A 16,327-nucleotide genomic window follows, 5' to 3' on the forward strand; every position below is an offset into this window, starting at 1 on the left:
CTTTTCCCAGGGGTCTTCAAAACAAGGTCGATTCCAGTCATGCTCTCCAGTCATGCTCTCTCTCGGAATATCTTGTTGACAACAATGTGCTTGTGAGTCTTTTTTGTATTTTCAGAGAATGAAAGTAATTTAATTTTTTTTTATCCGTCAACCTCATTCTCTGTCATCCTTTCTGTTTGCGGTCAGTAATGAGCGGAGGCTGTATACTGTATATTTTGGGACCTTGTGCATTTGTTTTGTGTATTTTTGCTCTCCCCTGTTTTCTCCAGATTTAAAGAATTAGTGTCGGTGTTGGATGATTCCATTTGGGTGCTGCTTTTTTTTTTTGTATATTATCAAGTATTTTTTTTTTAGTATATTATCAAGTTTACCTGGTAAGGTAGAGGGGCTGGAGGCTCAGCTAGAAAACTATTGGGAGACTGTTTTGTTAAATTTAAAAAATTTTTTCTTCTGTCAGGGGTGAGCATTTTCAGATCAATTGTTGCAATATAGCTCTTGAATAACCCCTTGCCCAGTAAGCCATGAAGATAGACAGGACATAGATATTTAGTATTGTTGTCTAGATGGGTAGGTACTGGGGTCTTTATGTAAAAACACCTTTTAGGTAACAGCTAGTAGTACCCAGTTTTAATTACACTCTTGTGTCATTGCTGTTAACAAAGACATTCATTTTGTGCTTATTGCCAACTGTGCCATGCTAGTAACTGTTAAAACTTTGTGGCTGTCTTGATTGCAGCATACATTGTGCCCACATGGTTTTGGGGTGTAGCTTTGTGTAGCTTGTCAGTGTGATAGCCTCACCCAGTTTGGCTGTTTGACACACCTGACTATATTTGTGAGTAAAGTCATGGGTTTGTGCCAGTTTCTTAGACTTTTACTACTGTGTGTTACAATAGTTTGTGCTAGAGGGCGCTCTCTGTGATGCACTGCGTATGTGTGAGCATATAGGTAATAGCATCATAGCACTGTTGTGTGGGTTTTTGATGCTAACTTTGTCCTTTGTGTTGGCACTAAGCCTTTTATGATGTAGTATTCACATACCACCAGCAATTTGTTTTGTTACAGTGATTCACCAACAGTGTTTACAAACCCAATATTTTTCTGTGTTTTAATGACACTCATGATTTTTTGAGTTGGAAATAATTATAGTGGCTTGAGTACTATGCCATTGTTCACTGATTTGAGCTTTTGAGTAGCTTTTGTTGCTTCTGGACCCAACTTGTCCCTCATGAACACTGTAGCAACCAGAGGCAGCGACTGCTTTACTCCACACCTTCAGGAGTTTGAAGTGATATATTTGCGTTGCTCTGACCCTGTCAGGCATACAACCTCATAAATACCATCCCTGATGTGCTGTGTGATCACAAAGGGTCATCGTCACCTAAGCGATTTTGAGTTGGAAAAAGGAAGTAATTGTAAATTGTCTGTTAATGCCCTCTGTGGTATGCAGGCTGCTGTTCATGCACCTGCAGCAAATTGCCCTAGTTATAACTGCCCTCCCATTATAATTGCCCTAATGTGTGATGTTCTGCTCACAGTTTGAGAATGTACTGACTCCCTTTTTTGCTAGTGCCTGGATCTTCCTCTCAGCTTTCATTAACTAGGTCCAGCACACCACAAGGCTGCCTGCCAAAAAGTAATTAAGGGACAAAATCCCATGGAGGCCTGGGGAACCTCATGCACTGAAAAAAGAAGAGAGTTCAACCACTTATTCCAATTACAGCTATCTTCATGAATGAATTTACAGATAAATGTTTGCAGTGTTTTATTAAACGGTACTACTAAGCAGTCGGTTTGGGGATGGTAGATGGAGGTCCAAATTGATTTATTACCCAACAACCAATACAATTTGCATACTGCAAGTGACCTAAATGATTTACCTTGATCAGTTAGAATCTTATTCTTTTGGTGTTCCAACCTCGGACATTAACTACAAACAGTACTATTGCAACACTCTTAGCCAAACCTTGGAGTATCTTAGCATGGTGTAATCTACCAAAACCAACACAAAGCGATACCCCTGTGCACTTCAGTTTAATGGTGGCAGTGTAGTACAATGGGTAAGGAACTGGTCTCTTAGCCTAAAGGTCACAAATTCGATTCCCGAGTAGGGCACTGGCATTGTACCCTTGAGCAAGGTATTTAACCTGCATTGCTTCAGTATATATCCAGCTGTATAAATGGATTCAATGTACATGCTCTGTAAAAGTTGTGTAAGTTGCTCTTCTCAATAAGAGTGTCTGCTAAAATGCTCATAATGTAATGGCCCACCTATCTCCATCAATGGTAATGGGTACTCAGTGTTTTATCAGCCCCGAGGCGACCAGATTTATGATTACGATCAGCCGCCTAGAAAAACATTTCCCAATGGCATTTCGGCACCAAAAACAGGAGATTTCCTCTCCTATTTGAGTGTTACAACTTACTCAGTAGAATCTTTCCCTAATCCAGGAAAGGTATGGGTGTATGGGGTGCCTTTTGTAAAAAAAAAAACATTTTGTAAGAAGTTGCACACTGTGAAACCCTGCTCAATGTTTCAAAATTTAGCTGCACCAAGTGTAAAAAAAATGCACTACAATTTGGAAATGTCACTTTTTCATATTTCTACCAATACCAAGAAAAACCAATTTCTTGTAGGTCTCTTCATTTTTGTGAAAAGAAAACAGCGTATTGCTTTCTCCGCCTCTGTGGGCTTGCATGGGTGTAGTTGAGTTCGCTCTCCTTCATGCAAAAAACGGACTTTACACAACTGGCATGGCCAATTAGCATGTATGCCAAAAATGTAGTTTCTACATTTAACATTTGCATTTACATTTAACATTTATATTAATATCTACATTTGTTTTTCTCATTTACATTGAACATTTACATTTATCATTTACATGAATATTTATGTTGGCATTTACATTTAACATTCATATTTATAAATAATATATAATTTTAAAATCATGTATTGATGAAAGACTCTTTAAACAGCAATTACAATTTTATGTGGCAAAATTGAGCAGGGTTTCACTTTTTACAAACGGCGCCTCATATGGGTGAGCCAGGGATATTCCAGAATTACTCCTCGTGACCATAAATTTTCATCACTTGATCAAAGGCAAAGTATTGGGTATCATCGACTGGAAAGTCTTCTGGGTTTAGGATAGTGGAAACCAGAGGAGCTCTCTTAAAAGGCTCTCCCAACTCTGACCCCCGGAGGACCCTGTGTCACCACTGAACACATCACACAACTGATATGTTCTGGTCTATCATGAGTGCACCCCCACATACCTATTCATTAAATTGGGGAACCCAGGCTAATCCATACCTAATGAGAGGGGGTGTGACAGGCAGGAGCTAAATGCAGCCTTCAATCTCTGCATTTTCCCCTCATGACAAATTTACCCTGGCACCCCAGGCAAATTGTAAATATCCCCATGCACACACCTTTTGGAGTTGCATGATGTTTCCACTAATGCCTCAGGTCAAACCTGTCTTTGATGAATCATGGTCTATCTGCACCCAGAATCCAGCAAAGCCTGGTGCATAGCCCCTTGAAGCCTTATGGTACAACCCTCCTGTCTGGGGGAGGACACTGGGGAACCAGCGACCTGCACCATCTGGCCCACCTCCATTAAGGGACAGCTGAATCGCTCACACTGCCAGCACTCCTACCCAGGCACTTGAGGAAGCTTCTGTGGGTCCAGCACTGCAGCCATGAAACCGGGGGCTGCTGTGAGGAGGAATAAGAGAAAAAAGTGTTGTGAGGGGAAAGGGAAATGGGAGAAGCTCTCTACGTGTCCTCGGGTGCCACGAGGGTCTGCCTCATGGTCTCCTCTCGGGCGTCGGCCGAGGTAGGGGAGGCTGCGTTTTCCTCAGCGGTGGAGCAACAGTCATGTAGCAAGGCTGAAGGTTACTGATGTGGTGTTCCACCAGGGCAACAATGGCTTCCAGTGTGGTTGCTCAGTGGCAGCACACCCAGCTGGCAGTGGCAGTTGGTATGCTCAGCACCAACTGCTTGAGTGTCACCTGCTCAACCACCTCCACCATTAAGCGTGTTAGGACTGTGTCTTCTGTGCCCCTTGGCTTCTCTGCTGGCGGGGATGTTGTCTTGTAAGTTACAGGTGCGTCGGGTAGTCCCAGTGCCCAACCCGATTTGATTGGCAACACCTGGCATGCCTCTATTTTTTCCCTCTCACTCAGCTCTCACTTTTTCCCTCTCCTCCACGCAACTGAGCAGCTGTGGTTGTGCAGCCTGCTTATTTTTTGTTGTTGGTTTGCTTTTGCTTATGCAACACCCGTTGACTGATCTCATGGTGCACATACAAGCAGTCATTCATATTCCATTTGCATTAAACTTTGCAGCTCATGTTTGGTAATGTCCAATGTTTGTGAGTGACGTGTTTAAATTCATTGTAATAAATAGTTTCTTGTTATCTCATACTCATGTTGTCTCCATATATTCTGTTGTATCAATTCTGGCTGATCAATTGTTAAAATGCTGGCAGTGGTGGGATTTGAACCCACGTCCCCGAAGAGACTGGAGCCACTGATGAGTATGGAGCTCCTGTGCTAGGGTAATGGGGTGACTGGTGTCCTCTACTGTGTTCCTCAGGCTGTTGAAATTTGCCATGGAGGACGCCGGCAGTCAAGTGTGCCGCCTGTTGGGCTTCCCTGGTGAACAAGGGGAGAAGACTCACAGCTCGCCCCTTTGCTGACTTCCTACAGGCAATTTCCCTCCTCTCAGATATGACCAGGTATGCCTCCATGTCCTCTGAGGAGGACATGCATGGCTTTTGGAGTCCAATGTACCTGGCTGTTGAGGGAATTGGCTGCGGCTGTTTTACTGGGTGTGCCTGCATCTGTCTCTGTAGGAGCGCCTGGTCCTCTACCTGCCCCTCTGCCAGCTCAAAGATGGCAGCGGGCTGGCTTTCCTGCAACGCTGCTGCAACATTGTCACAATGTTTGCCCCAGCAAAGATTCTTTCACTGTTTCTCCCGCTTACATGTCCATCCTTTCCTCACTGCACTGTCTCCCTGTTTGGGATGGTTCATAGTTTCGGTTTCAGAAGAAACTAATACTTCTAATTGGTTCATTTACAGAGTCATATAAATCACACGCAGTATGCAAATAAGTCAACAATGGTAACTGTATATGTGGCTCAGTCCTCTCCTCTGCCTGGATTCACTGCAGGTAGAACAGATAAAGGCTGGATCTGGTTACCTAGCTCCTCAGTGGTTGAATGGACTCCCCATTCCTCCACAAACCACTCAGTCACTGCCCATTTTCCACTGGGGTCTGAAGACACATCTCTTCAGACTACCTTGACTAATTCTAACTTCTCTGCAGGGCCACCCCCATTCAAGCTTCACTTCCGTGTTGCATTTGCATCTTCATCTTGATGTTGCAGCTCTTGTAATCATGGCTCACTTCTAATTTATTGTCATAACTGACTGATGCTTACTGTGTGAACTAGACTTGATATTCATGACTATGGAGAACTGATACTGGATAAAAAGCATCTGCCAAATAAAATGTAATGTAATTATCTAGTTGGCATCATCTGCGACTGCAGACCAATTTAACCACTCCCCCCAGCTCTCTGCCTACTCCCAGTGCTCTAGCCACACTCCTTCTCTACATTGAGATTGACCACGGATATGCCTGTTTAACTAACTGAAATGCAACCTTCACAAAACTCTCTAAACTGAGACATTATTACAATATTTCCAAACTTGCATTCCTGCGCAAATTCCTGATCTTTTGAGGCAATGTCTATGTGCAATTTCTCTGTATGGGTTACATTTTTTCACATGTCTGCACACTCTCAAAAATGACAGGGACAATCTTTTGTGTTGAGCAAAACACAGCATTAAATTATTCATATAAGCTATCAGAAGGCCAGGTAAAAATGCTTAAATGTTTTTTTTTATATTGCCACCAGAGGGCAGTGTATGAAAACATTTCCTTAAAAATATAATCTGAGGCCAGTAATCCACACACATTGTGAGCACAATAACCTTATTACTCTTATTTCTTTTATTTTTAACATTTCACAATTATGCATAGTTTATATAACCTTAAGAGCTCTCATATCAATGGAATTAAATGCGGCTCTACTTCAAGTATTGAGTACAGTCATTTGGAGTCTGGACAGGGGCAGAATATGTACTGCACACCCATAGCATTCAGCATTTAGATATTCTATTGAACCCAACACTTTGTAATTGTGGGTAATTTTCTCTCTAATCTTTATTTGCACACCTGCTACTGTCTGTATAGTGGCAATCGATGCAATGAATCAGGACTTTGCCTTGACTGAGCTTGCATGAGTCAGCTACAAGTTCCCTTAATCGCCCATTACCTGCACAAATATCTGTCAGCTCCAGCAGTCCCAAAGCTAATAAAAAAGCTATGTCAAAATATTCTGCAGACTTTGCTCATTTACTTGAACTAAAATGTTCTAACCCTGTGGGTTCATAGACATCACTGCACAAATCCAAGTGATTTACATACTCACCACTCAACACAGAGCAAACGAGTATAACAATTACTCATTTCCAGCAACTGGACGCTGAGCATGGATGTTTACTTGGAACTTCCAAATATTCAAAACAGCCTTGTTATGGGAGTTGGTTTGAAAACATGTGATTTATTAATCATAGCAGTACAACTACACCGTGAGGTGAGACATTCAATACTGCCCATTCAGTACCATAATTCAGGTTATCATTCTTTTGCGCAACTTTCAAGTTCATCTATTGTTACACATTTTCTTATCAGACACAGTTCCAGAATTTAAACATGTATCACACAATATTACTGCAGTTTATTTGAGATCCTTTAAATGAATAGACTGACAAAAAATCAAATACATTAATTCATGGATACATTATATATTATTTTTATATATTATTAGAAGCATTACATTACAGGCATTAGATAACATGCAGTGAGTTCTATACTGTCTGGGACAAATACATATTTTTACCACAATTTTAGATTTGTAATCAAACAATTCACGTATGGTTAAAGTGCATATTCTCAGCTTTGTGAACTTTAACAAAATGTGATTACAAATATAAAATTGTTGATTATAGAGACAAATCAAGAAAAAAAATGTCTTTGTCCCAAACATAATGGAGCTCACTGTATAAATATATAATAATATAAAGAGTATAGAATTGCCATATATTTTATGTACATTTACCGTATGAAAGTACAAAAAAATGTATATTGTCTTACACTATATTCCAAATACATTAACCAATATTTTAAATATTTGTATTACATGTTTTTTTTCCATATGGGTACTTCGGAGATGTAATGCAAGGCTGCACAATATGGACAACAAAAAATCATAAGTGTTATTTTTACTGATTATTGTGATATCACTAGTGATGCACTAAATATTTAAGTGAACACACCCCTAAATCCAGTCAAATACATTTAACTGCTCTAAGGGCAATTATAATAAAAAGACATAGGTCTCCAGAATCAGATTCAGATTCCGATTCAGTCAAGCCCAATTAATGTGCATTAGGATCTGCATTAGCTCATGGGAAAGAAACAGCAAAAGGCGTGGCCTGGGATCTGTGGTGCCTGCTTGAAGCTGAGAGATTTTCTTGAATAAAAAGGACAGCCCACCCTCCATTCATATTTTTTGCTTTATTCAGCCTGGGAGAAAACAAAGACAGTAACAGAGGGATCAAAAAGGATTGCAGCTCATAAGGTATCATGGCAGGGGACTGACCCCCAACAGTGTCAGCCTAAATGTAACACATTTAGTTAAAGTAAAAAGTCCAATGCTCTCAGTTAGAAAAATATAGTCATTGTCAGTTTGTCCGTTCTTCCTTCGATTGAAATTGATGTGGAAACAGTGTCCATAAGACCATGCATTTCTTTTGGCATCAACAGAATTTGTAACAACCGTTGCTGCCAAGTCTGCTGAAACATTTACAGCGCCCTCTTAAAGTCTGGTAATGGTAGAGTGAAATGCTCTATTTTTGCTGTATACGTAAGGCACTTGGATTTGAGATCAAAAGATGAATACAAAACTAAAGTACACAGGCAATCACTTTTATTTCATGGTATTTACATGTGTATATGTTCTAACATATTACAGAAGCAGCTAAAAATAACAAAAAACACATTTTCTCTATGGTTACCATAATTTTTATGGTACTATATATAGCACTGAAATCCCTCCTGTGACATATTCATTGTCATCATCAGCAACACTGTAAACTACCTCCCCTCCAACAGTTCATAAATGAAATGTCATAATTTTCATTCAGGAATCTGTGAAACTCTCTTCCTTTTCTAGGGAGTGGGGCTTTAATATTCAGTGAGATTTTTTGTACCTTGATGGAATTTTTTGTTCTGTCCGGGCTGTGAACCAGTTATGCCAATAGTGGATATGCATTCATTGGCAGCTCAAAGTTTATCGTTAGTTTTGTGAATTATGCTTTCTGACCACTGGACGAGGTCTGTGAAGCTCTTTTCATGTTGTACAACTAGAGGGAGCTAACTCTCCAAACTGTTAATGTCGTCCAACAATCTGCTAAGCATCTCTAATGCACTGGTGCTGGGTGTAATGTATGTCTCCACAAACCTTAAATGAAACCCAATGCAGTTAGAATGGTTCTCTACAGCTAAATACCAAGTTCCCATCTGATTTTGGATGGCTCAGGAGGCAGTCTTATTGGTAAAAATACCAATAAGTAAAATAAACTTCCCAAGCAAATTTATCCCTTGAATGGTCTGTATATCTTATTTTCCTGCTGAGACAGTTTTACTGCATTTACCACATGCTCCTTTTTAAAAATGCATGTAATTTTAGAGATTTTTCACTGCTGTTTTCCCCTTGCCTGCATCTTAGTCATTTGCTATGTTTTTGTGTCTGTAAATGCTGGTCTGTTGTAATCTTGATCCTGTGGTCTAAAGATAAGTGGCAAGACATGCATAATAAATTGAATCCTTTAATCCTTTAGAATACAATGTACTGATAATACAGTTTTACTCTGACATCTGCCTTGATGCTGTTTGTGTGTCCATGTTTGACTTCCTTTTGCATTATTTAATTTCTTTGCACAGATAATTACTTCATAATTAGTCCCCAATTGTATTATTATTTACAAGTCTGTACTGACTGGCAAACATTGCTGAATACTGCCAACAGGATTACCTGCTTGAACATTTGTCTGGGCCCTATATATGACATCTCCAAAAGCATGCAATATAATACTGAATAAGAGAGCAACAAACACTGGCAATTCAAAAGAGGATTTTAAGAGCAGCAGCTACCCGATCAGTAGGACTTACCATCAAATAGGTGTCAGAATATTTCATACAATTATATTAATATTTCAGGTATTTTGTGAAAATCTTTATGCTGTATTTCAGGATTACAATTTTTGGGGGAAGGATTGAAGCTTGTTCCTGGCTCATTCCTGGCTCGTTCCATGTTCTCCATAACAAATAACATGTTTGTGCCACTTACACTGGGATGATTGCCTCGTTTGTGTGTAGCAAGTAAATAAAATAAAGCCAGACAGACTTACAAATCTTGACTCTGGACCTGCAATCACAATAATAATAATAATAACAACAATAATAACAACAACAACAACAATAATAATAGTAATCACATTACAGTATTACAAACATAATATAAGGAAAGACAAATACTGACATATTTGGGTAGCATAAGTACATAAGAATAAACAAAATAAACAAAAAGTCTGGGCAAAGAAAGGCTGAAATAGAAACTTCCATGGGGAGGGGGGTCTAGGTGTGAGAGAGTGCATGAGTATCTGCGTGTGGGGGAGGGAGGTGCAGATTACTCATAGGCCAGGGAGAAAAACTGGGATTTGAGACGTGAAAGGAAGATGATGATGGATTATGAATTTCAGACTGGAGGGGTGAGGGAGTTCCAGAGCCTGCATAAAACCCCGAAAAATGCTCTGTCACCAAAACTGTGGAGGTTCAATTTTGGGGCGATGAGGTTCTCAGCAGAAGAGGACCTGCGTGAGCGGGTGGGTTGGTGGGAGAGCAGGAGGTCAGTGAGGTGAGAGAGAGAGAGGGGGAGGTGATGGAGTGCATTGTCAGTATTACTATTTCAGTAGGTGAATTTTTTGGACGGATTCTGTGTTTGACACGGAGCCAGTGAAGGTCACACAGGACGAGGATGAATTGGTTCCAAGACTTGCCGTTAATGAGCAGTTTGGCTGCTGACTTCTTCACCACTGGGAGGTTCCTGGGCAAACCCCTTTGATATTCCTCTGCACTCCTTTGACGCAGCATTTTTCTTTTCACTGTCAAATCAAGTCTCGAGATACTACCGCACCTGGTCGAGTGTAAAAAAAAAACGGAATCAAAAAATGTACATGCTGTTATTGGAAAACTAGTTTTTCTTTCCACTCGCAAAGTTTCCTTAGGTCACACAATACAAATGATGATTCAGCTTACATTTACCTATAAACCTCTCTGAAAGATCCTGCTCTGTTCCGTAGGGTCGTTTCTGTGTATGGCTTTCACAAGCGCTCAGAATGCTGCATGCCTACGTTTTTGACATTTAACTTGACAGCTATGTGCTCTCCCACAGCCACCAGAGGGCAGTGTTTACAAATGCTTCTTTAAAAAATGTAATTAGAGCCCAATAATTATCACTGATAACACACATTTATAAAGACAACATTGTGATTTCTGTTTTTTTTGTTTTTTTTTGTTGCTGCTATTATTGCCTATTTCAAGTGCATATTTAAAACTAAGAGCTATGGTAATGAACAAACGAAACAAAGCTCTGTCTCATGAATGCAGCAATGATTTAACAGAGAATAGGAATGTTGAGTGAATGGGCACATTCTTCGCATTGAGTATTTAGATATTCTGTTGAGCCCAACATTCTGTAATAGTGAAGAATCTACTTTTAAATCTTTATTGCTGCTGTCTGTATAATGGCTAACAGTGCAATGAATCAAGACTTGCCTTGACTAAGCGCCTGGCTGACTTATCTACAAATCCCCTTAATCACCCATTACTTGCACACATATCTGTCAGCGTCAGCGTTCTTTATGCTAATGGGACAACAGTGCAGCAGAAGGACCGGCTCATTTACTTTTACAATAGTATTCTTTTTTAAAAACAACCCCCCTCCCCCCCAATATGTCATCTGCAGCTGCACACCAAAAGAAATGCAGCTGAAAAATCTGATATGTTTGCCTATGGCCTGGCTTAACACCCTGAAGTTAAGGCAGGGCAATATGGTAGAGTTTACACTGAGAAGAGTTAAGATTAACTGACTACAACCAGAAGCCTGTGGTAATCCTACGGCATCTCAAATACTTCACAAATAGAACTGGTTTCATTCAGTGGCCAACATTAAACAAGGTGCAGAAAAAGTTCACTTCAACAATTACTTCTGTCAGCAAGAAGTCAAGCATGACTTACATTTAAAGGTAAAAACGAAAATTTCCCTGTCATCTAGTCCATACAGACTTATATTTCCTGTGCTGCAAAATACACATTTCCAGTAACCTGGAAAAAGAAGTGTGGCACTTTTAAACAGCACTTTTAAAAAGTATTGATGGGAGAGCAGTGGAGAATGGCGAACTACATTCCATTGATCACAGTGTGTGAAAGTAATTAATACCATTCTGTGATAGCACTGTCAAAAGATGAGTTACACCTGTCCACATGCGGGCTCCATTAGGACAATCCTCACACAAATCACACAAATAAATCATGTGCTGCAATATGCACCCATTTACTGTAAAGGAATCTTGCAATAAATCAGTGCGTCAAATAAATCACAGACTAAACCTACAACAAAATAAATAAATGGAGCTTGATTTGATTTTTGCACATTAACATAAGAACATCAAATCAATGACAAGAGCTGGCCGCTCATTCAACAGAAGCAATAAATATACGTTTTGTGTTTCTCGTGGTGTAATAAATTATCCTCAGTCCCTTAGTACAGTGCGTTATAGGGCAGAGAACCATGACCCTGGGACAAAGCGGTTCAGACTGGGTCCCACTCAATGCACTGTTATCAGCCCTCTGTCAGAGAGGCAGCAGATATCAAAATGCAAGAGGCATGCCTCACATTCTGGTGAGCACTAGTGCAAACTGCTTAAAATTCAATCCCCAAACCTGTGCACACTTGAAGACATTCATGGCATTCAAGCAACACCAAAGATTTATTGAAATGTTTTTGCTCTCAGACTTCTAAAGCAACAACATTTCAGCAAAACTTCGTAAAGATCAAAGTGTGCCCCAAAACAGAACTGACTTTTTTATTGTGATCACAGTCCATTTTCTATTTGAATTATATCTGAAAGGCCTGGTTTATCTCACAGAGGAGGACTATATCATTACTGTGTCAGTAGAATCCAATGGCTTGTTTTCCCAGAGGTTTTAGGTGGTGAGACCTAAAGGGGGTCCAGTTTCAGGAGAAAGTGTCAGACTCTCAAAACAAGGAAAAAACATTCCATATAAAGATAAAGAAATAGCAAACAATGTGTGTCCATTTCAGTATCTGAATATATAATTGCAAACTAACTAACACTAGTCAGTAGTGTGAATGTGCAGCTGTATGTATGTATTTCATTTGGTAGGTAGCATGCTATAAAATATTTGTATGTGTTCAATAATTGGAAAATTTGTATTTCCATAAATTGATTATATTAGTAAGCAAGAGGACTTAAATGGTGAAGTTTGAAGAAAGAAATGAAAAGGCTTTGTTTTAAACATTTTTCCTTTCTGTCTTTTGTTTCCCTAACTTACTAACACTAGTCAGTAGTGTGAATGTGCAGCTGTATGTATGTATTTCATTTGGTAGATAGCATGCTATAAAATCTTTATATGTGTTCAATAATTAGAAAATTAGTATTTTAATAAATTGGAAAAACATTTTTCCTTTCTGTCTGTTGTTTCCCTATGTTCAGGTGAAAACAGAACATTCATATTAAACAATGGCATATCAATACACAGCTGTGAAACCTGTTGTCTTTTCAAAAATATATTTGTATGAACTAGCATTTGGGGACAACCCACAATGTTGCTTTAGTATAAACTCTGCTTTATGCTTAATGCCAAACAAGGGACATGTGGCACTCATTACATTACACATTACATTACATCACTGCACATATGCTTGCAAATGCTAGTAACACTATAATGAGTTCCACTGAGTGGGAGTATATACTGAACAAATGTTGTGATTTCTCCTCTAAGAGGAATGCCTTGTCTAAAGGAAACAACAACAAAACATTTAGTAGGCCTATAAGTTCACAATAAGCCTCTGCTGTACGTGTCATGGCTTTCACTTTGCATACATGCACAGCAGTGTTTCTTTAGTTTGGAGGGGGTGTGCTTTGGAGAGCTGCCTGGAATGGAGCACGAGCTGTCTCGTTTGGCTCAACCGCAGTATATTTCACACATGCTATCAGGCTTGGACACTGCCCCTGCTGGTCAAGCACACTGTGCCCAAAAAACAAACAAACAACAGCATATAGTAGCAATTCATAAATGTTAAATAATCATTTTGCCCTCTTTCCCAGCACACTGTGAAAAAGAAAACCAGTTTGGCTACAAGGCACTATTTTAACATACAGGATCAGATTTTTTATGGTAAACATTCTTACTAAGAGCAGATTATTTGCCAGTTTTAAACTTTTTGTAAAAACAAATTTCGTTCCAGTTGCCTGCTGAGAGTGGGAAGGGCTTATCCAAACATATCCCACAGTCCATGAGAAAAGATCCTGGAGTGACTCACAGATCAACAGATAATTTTTTTTGTCTCTGTGAAAGGTCTGTTAACCTTGCAATTAATTTACAATGTCTTTCTGAACCCTGTGTGTGATTGATTCACAAGGCCTTCTTTGTTTTTCTGAAAGAAAACTAGGCCTAAATGCCCTGTGATTGATTGGTTCATAAAGCAAGCCCCTGTGAAGGATAGGTTTAAACCAGGGAATGACTGATTAAGAAAACTGTGTGTCTGTGAAGTATAGCTGTGAACACTTTGACTGACTGATTGCCAAAGCCTTGTTTATTTGTGAAGGATGGCTATAAACCTGAGAGTGACTGATTAACAAAGCTGGGTGTCTCTGTGAAGGATAGGTGAATCCTATGAATGACTGACGAACAAGGCCTTGTTTGATTCTGTGAAGGATAGTTCATAAAAGGGAACAAAAAATAAATCACAGAATCCCAGTGGCCCAACAAATACAGCCAAGTAGATTGATGCTATTACATTGCTAGGATTGAGAATTCCTTTTTCCTGGAGTTTATCATCTTGTGCACCAGATTGATTCCTGATCCCAATTTTAACTCAGTTATAAAATATGATACAAGTTACAAAAAGAACAAGTTTTATGAATAAGTTATTTATTTTATGATGTCATAATGCTGAATACACAGCACTGAGGAGAGGTAGTGTAAATTTTGTTAAGCCATTTTTTATTAAGGACAATATCTCCATTACTCATAGTGGATTAAAATGAATTATATTGATTTTATCTGAGAATAGTTTTCTTCAGTTGTGACTTAAGGTGAAAATGATAACAGGAAATATAGTTTTATATATTTGTGTGTTGGGATAAGTTGGACTAGGGCTGTAATAGCATGATTTATCCAAATGCTTTTGTGCTTATTGTTACAAATCATTTCAACAAATTGTAAATAAACACAGATATTGCTTCTTTTGATAAAGACACCGAAGAAGAAATCCAATGAAATCAATGTAAAAACGAGCTCTGTGGCTTTGCAAAAGATAGGAGTGCTGTTCACATGCAAACTTCCTGCACCAGCAAGAAACTACGGAAACTGATTAAAGATTGTGTCTCGTTTTCATTAAAAGTTCAGATTGACTTACAAAGTCATTAGGATTCCCCACTGTGTGGTTTTGTGGATGCCGGGCTCTGCTGGTGCTCACCCAAGTGTGTGGTTGGAGTGTCTGCGATACGAAGGACAAGGTTCCACCTTCCAAATCTAAATCACACACGCTTAATTTGCTCTCTGTCTGCTGCGAGAACCCAGCAGAGCTCTGCCACATTGCCGCTCACAGTGTCGCTGGCTATATATTTTCTCAGCATGAGCTTATCAGCTGGTCTCTTTTGCAAAAAGAGGAAAAACAACAACTGAGAGATAAGAGAACTTTGTTCTTTATTTGATAACCCCCCATTCCCTTATCACTGTGCTGTGGGATTTAGAACTGTAGTCGCCTGAGCTCTTAGTGACGCTGTTTCCAAACGTTCTGCGGGCAGCCTTTCAAAATTCAGCTCAAGGGTTCTGTTCTAATTTTCTGTAAAAGAAGATACTAATTGATTGCTATCTGTCGATAGAACAAAAAAGCATCTAACAGAGTAGTTATGGACTTTAATGTTCTGTACCTCTAGGCAATGCGGAAGCTGATGCATTACTGGGAATGTTTGTTTGTTTACACGTTTTTGAATTGGGGAATAAACTGGGGTTTGTTGTACCCTCTAACATCACTGAAATGAGATCGGTGTCATTGTTACAGTGTACTAGCTTAATTATGCAACATATTTGTCACTGTGTTCACAAACTTGTCTTGAATAAAAGCAAAATGGAACTTTGGCTGCATAAATAAATACATAACACATAAATAAATAAATTAAAAAGTTTATTGACCTTGATAACAAAACTGCAGAGCGCCAGTTTGTTAATGCAGAGGAGAGCAAAGTAAAGCTTCATAAATCAAAAGTAAATCTAACAGGCGGTTTGTGGAAATGGGCAAGTAAATATTCATAACACCATTGATCCATTCATTTGTGAAGGGTGTTTAGAATATGCATGCACACTCCATACAGTCAGGTCAAGCATTTACAAATGCAAAAGGTTGTTTACATCACTTTACACTGGTCATATCATCTGTTACTGAAAATGGAATTTATTATTCATGACAGCGAGGACTTCTTTTATAATTAGAAGAGAGAGGGAAGGGGATAAATATTTGCTTTTGCCTGGAGACTGACAGACAAAATTACATTTGATCATCTACCCAGCACCTCTTTTGGTGAGTCAGTGCATGTTGATGGTGCAGATCCAGTCATTTGAGTCTTCATATATCTCTGTGATCTGACTGTCATCATTCCCCCGGTGTACGCCGCGCCGTATTTCATAACAGACCATCACCCCTCTGCTGTCAATCATTTCTGAAATTTGATTTAAAAACGTTGGCAATAACCAGCGGCAAACATGCTTTTGGGTGAAAATGTCTCTTTGGGTGAGGATGCTGCTTGCATTTTGTGTATTGTCTCTGAATTGAAAAACTGTTGTGAAAGAGAACCCAAAATAAAAAAATAAAAAAATACTG

At 39.3% G+C, this 16,327-nt stretch overlaps 1 long non-coding RNA gene across 1 annotated transcript; it reads right to left on the minus strand.

The window, feature by feature from the left end:
• Positions 1-8,050: 8,050 nt before the first annotated feature.
• Positions 8,051-15,057, minus strand: LOC118224004. The gene is made up of 2 exons (XR_004764544.1): positions 14,864-15,057; positions 8,051-10,333 (listed from the first exon to the last, which is right to left on the minus strand). It is a non-coding gene; the product is annotated as an uncharacterized LOC118224004 (long non-coding RNA).
• Positions 15,058-16,327: the final 1,270 nt, after the last annotated feature.

Source organism: Anguilla anguilla, chromosome 3 (genome assembly GCF_013347855.1).
Source record: "Anguilla anguilla isolate fAngAng1 chromosome 3, fAngAng1.pri, whole genome shotgun sequence".
NCBI lineage: Eukaryota > Metazoa > Chordata > Actinopteri > Anguilliformes > Anguillidae > Anguilla > Anguilla anguilla.